The following is a 6,647-nucleotide window of genomic DNA, read 5'->3' on the forward strand; positions in this document are numbered from 1 at the left end:
TTGGATTTGGGTTATTTATGTGCTCAGTGGAATCTAGAATCTCACAAATTCCATTCGACATGGAGAGCAGAGAACAATTAAAAAGAGAAACCGTGAGAGCAAGGACAATTCCAGAAAGAGGAACACTTCTAGGCTATCAAAAATGCTATGGAATACATGCAACATGTGTAGAAAGACGGTGCCAAGAGCTGTGGAAAAAAATAAATAATCATAATAATAAATAGGTGTGAGTGCAAAGAAAGGGGACACATTGGTGCATCACCCCAGGTGCCGCCAACCCATCACAAGGAGCTCCAGAAGTGAGACCGGAGGAAACAAAGCAGAGAAAACCCAGGGACATAAATAAATCTGGAACTCAGGGTACACAGGGAACACGAGTGTCTGGGAACTTAGTTTGACAATGGTGACCTCTAGGGCATGTCAGCCAACGTTTCCACTGGCCTGGGAGCAAGACTCCCCAAGAGACAGGAGCAAGTGTAGCGACAGCATTAAGAATCCCAAAGGGAACACAGGAAGTAAAAGAATGCGAAGCAAGATATTTAGAACCCATAAAGAAAATTACTGAAAGCCTAGACCTTTATACCCAGCTCACATATGAACATCCAGTAAATATGCTTCAGAGACCTAGGAAGGACACAGACTGGTTCCTACAAATCTTTGCAGTTAATCTTAAGGGAAGAAAACATTTCAGTGGAGAACAGAGGTCTCAAGGCAAGATGGAATGCTGTGGAGAGAATTTCTCATGCAAGGATGGAAGACAACTCCAGCGTGAAGATGAACACGGGTGCAGCCACCACCCCATGCCCGTTGCCAGCACCCTTTAGGAAGCATCTTTACATAGACGAGAAGCATTAATGACGTGGTTGTACCACCGTGCTTGACCACACTGAGAAGATAAATGACCTGCTGGAGATTTTAGGGCTGTAATACCGATAATAGAAAGCTAAGCAAACAGAAAAACAAGTATTAACTCCGGGGGCCGGGGGGGAACTTGAATAGAAGCAGAACTCTGCTAGAAAGCTCTGTACTGAATAAACTTACATGACCAGGGCATAGTGCTTCTGCTGAGTTTGATTTAGATAAAAGGTAGAGGAGATGCATTTGTTGAAAGAGGAGAGGGAAGTGCACCCCTGTGTTTTGTGGAAGCTAGTTTTACACTCTGACTCGCAAGTCAGTTGATGATGCCCAAATTAAAACACACAATACTCACTGCCATGGCGTCGAGGCTGGTTCACAGAGACCCGCAGGACAGCGGAGAACTGTCTTTGTGAGTTTCCAAGACTGTGACTGTTCACGGGACTAGAAAACCCGTCTTTCTCCCCTGCAGGTGCTTTCGAACTGCCAACCTTGTCGTTAGCAGCCCAGGGAGTAACCACCACACCACCAAGAACAAGGGTCCTCAAAACACCTCACACTGTCAGGTTACTTGACTTTGACCAAGTGCAAACCAAGCCCACGGCCGGCTTAGATGCCAATTCCCAGTGACCTTCTCTCGGTCCCGGAGACAGTCGATCTTTACAGGACCAGAGGGCCTCATCTTTCTCTCTCATAGCTGCTGGTGGGTTGGAACTGCTGACCTTGCAGTTAGTATCCTAACCGCGCCCCCCACGCCCGCCCCCACCTCAGTGCCTCCTGGCTCCTTCGTTGAACTACAAGGGGGTGACTGTCAGAGGGAACAGGTCCGTTGAAAGTGGTGCCCTCTTTCAGAGCAATAGGTCAAGAGCCTGCATTGGCTACTGATCTGAGCATTCAATAGTAGGCTTTTGGGGGGGGGTGTGGGTTAAAAATTGTGGAAATAAGGCAAAGAAAGTGAAATAATAAGAGAGCAGAAAACGGCCATCACCCACGCCTTGTCCTCCACCGGAACAGGTCATACTCTTCCACCCACAGCCCTTCCCCGGCCACCTGCAGCCTGACCTGAGGGCTCTCAGTCACCTGCAGGTTGCCAAGCTTGGCAGCGTAGTGGACTCTTGCCTTTGAGTCAGGTGAGTCAGCCGGCCTGCGTCCAGGGGCTTAGTGTCTGAGCTGCTCTGTCACCCCCCAAGGCACACCACCATGGTGCCCCAGGCGTCCAGCCCACGGAGCTCTTTACCTGTAAGGGGATGGGGTGGCTGACTGTAGGGTTTCAGCCACACCTGCTCTGTCACATCTATCAGCTTCTACTGTAGCACAGGAGCAGCCAGGGACATTATGTAATAGAAGGCTGGTGGCTGTGTTACAACAAAACTTTATTTATAACAGCAGCTAACAGCCCAGACTTGGCTCATGGGCCCTTCTTCCAGCTTCCAGCCCCCATGCATGGGGAAAGCCCAGATCATGTGCTGTATGATCTGAATCACAGCCGCCTGACTTTCAGCACCACACATTGGTGTTCCTCGGAGACAAAACGAATGCCACCTACTTTTAAGAAGCAGCTAGAAGGCCCGTTACCTTCTATGCTAGTCAGGGTCCTTTAGAGAAACAAATCCAGAGACACTCATGTATGTGGAAGAGAGGACTTTATATCAGAGTGCAATTGTACATTAAGAAACCATCCCAGCCCGGTCCAGTCTATTATTTCCTCTTCAGACTCACACAGCACATGCAAGGACACCGAATGCAGGGAGATCACAGGCCATTGGGTGGAGAGTCATGGATCCAGTGGCGATGGAAGCATCTCAACACTGGCAGGCGCTCTATGTGATCCTCCAGCTCCAAGGCTGTAGTGTAGCTCCATCTGTCTGGTCAGCAGGAATGTCTCGCAGGGAAAGTCTGTGTGTCTTGCCTCCAGTGAGCTATTTGTCTCCATGATGCCTCCAAATGAGGTCATCAAGCTGTAACCTGCTTGGCAGGCTAGACTCCACCCCTTCGCAGGTTGGCACCCGATGATGTGACTGCCACACTTTCCCTAGACTGATAGGAGGAAAGGTAATTAAAGGTACCTTGTGCAGGTCCTGCTACATGTTGGTGCTGCGCTTGAAGGTGCAGGAGCAGCAAGGAGCTCTCTGAGCAGACAGAGAGACAGACAGGAGGCAGGATGCTGCAGCTTGGAGAAGATACAAGCATGGCTCTGTGTCCCCAGCCGCTTACAGAGCAATGATAATGGGTTCTGGAGAAAGACCACGAGGCCCAGAAATGGTAACTGTGCCTAGCTAAGATGCTCCGGCTCAACGAGCACCCTTCTGCCTAGGGAGGGTGCGTGCATGAGAACTCTGAGGAGTGGCAGGTGGACAGGGTGGGTGAGTCCAGCCAAGAAAATCGAGTTCAGAACATAAAATACTATCATAACTGGGGAGGGAAGTTAGATTAGCACTAGCCAGAAGGATAACTACTAAATACCCCGTGCAATGCATGACTGGCGGGCAACAGATGAGCACTGGCTGCATAAGGTGAGACTGGCACCGCGACTGCCTGCAGCTGGGCGAGGGGGAGCTGAGTGGACACGTGTGTAAGAGTGACCGTATCGTGGTCTCTCACTGCAGTCTGTTTTCTCTGCAATTTGCTTCAATGAGTCTCTTCGTCACGCCATGCCACACCGTCACTCTGTGATGGCTTGCGTGTTGCCTGCAAGTCGGAAGCTCTGCCACCAGTATTTCAAATACCAGTAGGGTCACCCATGAGGAACAGGTTTCAGTAGACCTTCCTGACTCAGACAGACTAGGAAGAAGGAAGAGGAGGTTGGAGTGGGGTGGAGGTTCGGACTGATGGAGATCGAAGTCTACAGCCTTCAGTGTGGATGACAACTCAATGCGAAGAAAGCCCAAGTCCCCGTGACGAAGCCGACAAACACGTTCCTAGTGAGTGGAGAACATAGTGAAGATTTCCGAGATTACTTGTTACCGGAGCGCAGCCAAAGCTCATGGACACGGAAGTCAAGACGGCACAGGACACACTGAGTGGGCAAATCTGCTGCAAGAGACCCCTTTAGTGTGTGTGTCAAAGAGCAAAGCTATTGCGTTGAGGAGTAAGGTGGGCCTGACCCAAGTCAAGGTCATTTGTTTTTCATAGTTCAGTCACTGTTTTAAGAAGTTGTAAATGCAGTATCACAGCCAGTTCTAGTGTTCTCTCCCCCACCCCACACATTCATTGTTTGTTTCCCGTGGTCCTCACCCTTCCCACTCCCCTCACCCCCCCTCCCAGACAAACACTGCATCCTTTATTGTCTCTAGGCAGCCACTCCTTCTGTGCTTATTAAACTGGGAGGTCTAACAGAAACAACACAAAACAAAAACAAAAATAAAGCCAAAAGAAGGAAATAATTATAATAATATAAAAATTAAAATAGAGCGTAAGAAAGAAAAGACCGCCACCAATATTTTAAAAGCCAGAGACGAGATCTCTGTCTCAGAACAATCTAGAAATACTTGAGCCCAGAGCAAATTCAGGTTGGGCCAAGTGGGCGTTCAGCTGACCAAGTATCATATTATACCAGGGTTCAAGCCACCAAAATCCAATGTAAACAATCCCGTCTAACAGTAAAGCTGTTCAAGTCCCTCGCCTGTGGCCAGAGGCAATCTGCCAGAGGTTTAATCTGAGGAGGCAGTTGGCAGATGAATTTTGGGGTCCCACTGCACTCCACAGCCTTTTACATGTTGGGTGTTCACAAGTTAAGTGCTGATATTTCCCCTCATTATATCTGGATTTTGTTATTGCCATCTTTGGATCACACAGGCTGGTGTGCTTCTTCAATGTGGATTTAAGTAACATATCAGTTAGATGGTTGCTTCTTTGAATCCACGCCTTTAAGACCCCAAACACTATTCCAGTTGATAGCCAGGCACCATCTGCTTTCTTCAACACACTTTCTTGTAGCATCCTTATCTTCAGTGATCTCTTCCTGAAGGCAAATATTGAGCAAGGTCATGGATAATAACTAACAGTTCTTATAGTGGGGGTAGGTTTATGTGGGATCCCAGAATCCATCTACTTGTCCAGGGTTGACTCTGGTTTACATTAGCAGTCCTATCATGGACAAAAACAAAAACCCACAAGAACAACAACAAAACAAATAGCACCATCAAACAAAGAAAAATGTTGTCAATCATTCCCCTGAGATATAAGGTGATTGAATTGGTAACATTAATAACTTATCCAATAGCATAAAACTTAAGATTGTGCTGGTACGAGGAGTTTATGTAAGAATAGTTCACCTGCATGCTGCAATCCATGAGTTGTTGCTTTTTCAGATTGATTTCTTAATTGACTTAGCTTTGTTTCCATTGAGCCTGGAGGTTGTTAGGGGGGAATTTCCTGTAACATTCCTTACAAGGGCAGACCCTTGCGCATTAGATTAGTACCTGTCGTATTAATACAAGGGTCATACCTGTCATATTAATACAAGGGTTCTGGGTCCTGACTCATTTGATGCCCACTAAGCCAGGGTTCCCACCCGAGACCCAACAACCACCATTCCCACAGTCTTGGGATGGCCAAGCTTTGTTTCCTCGGCCATCAGGGAATGTTTGTCCAAGGCTGTTCGAGGGCTGTGGACAGTGTTAAGGTAGGGCCCAGCCCATTCAGTCGGGCTTCCATGTCATGACTTTCTGATGTGGCCTTTGGGAGATGCCAGGGTGAGATATGTCGATGGCCTCTCATGCATATGAAAATGAAGAGCTAATAAGGAAGACCAGAGAAGAACCGATGCCTTGGCATCATGGTGTGGACAGGACTACTGACAGCACCAAGAACTACCAGAGGAACAAAAGTGTCTGAGGAATTTCAATCAGAGTCGCCCTTAGAAGCGAGGATGGTAAGACTTCCCCTCCTCTGCTTTGTACACGTCATCAGGAGAAAACAGTCTCGGCACAGTGGAGGGTCGTCAGGAGAGAGGAACACTGGCAGAGACCACTGGCATGGTGAGGCATGGTGGCAGCAGCAATGGGCTTCCCCATCACTAGCGGGACGGTGAAGGCAGGGCAGGACCGGGCAGCATTCCCTTTTCTTGTACTGGGGTCACCACGAGTTGGCACCAATTCGATGGTACTGGACAACCAGGTGAGTCTCAGTTTGCACCCTGAATTTTGTAGAATCCTTTCAGGAAATAGTTACTCTTGCAGCAAATAAGAACCTACTTATTCGCCAAGGGACCCTGCAGTGTACTTAACCCTCTGCCAGCAAGTTGACTGGACTCGTGGTGACCGAGGGAGACAGAGCAGCACCGCCTCACGGGTTTTCCCAGATGGGCACCTTCATGGAGACAGCCGGCCACATCCTTCTCCACAGGAAGGCTAGTGAGCTCCCACAGCCGCCCTCTCTGGACCAGCTGAGTGCTTAACCACTGTGTCACCAGGGCTCCTTAACGCCCCCCAAATTAACTTAGACCTTATTAAAAATAATACCAGCTTTCCATAAATTATTACAATCCTTCTCCCTATGCACAGACAGATTTTTGAAATAATTTCCATTAATGTTAATGAAGATTATTTCCTGATATGATTTTATGCATTTTGTTATAATTTTACATTGATGTCTCATGAATGATTTATAATTACAAGTATCCATTTTTATAAATGCAATTGAGAGCTTTTTTTCTTTAAAAAATAGAGGGTGATAAAAATATGCAAATATGTAAGTAATATGTAATTTGGGGTGGTAAAAGTGCTTTAATATGTTGCCTTTCTTTTTTAAAAAATCATTTTATTGGGGGCTCATACAACTCTTACCACAAT

The sequence above is a fragment of the Echinops telfairi genome, unplaced genomic scaffold (assembly GCF_000313985.2).
Source record: "Echinops telfairi isolate 266 unplaced genomic scaffold, ASM31398v2 ScPeMD7_7400;HRSCAF=8409, whole genome shotgun sequence".
Classification (NCBI taxonomy): domain Eukaryota; kingdom Metazoa; phylum Chordata; class Mammalia; order Afrosoricida; family Tenrecidae; genus Echinops; species Echinops telfairi.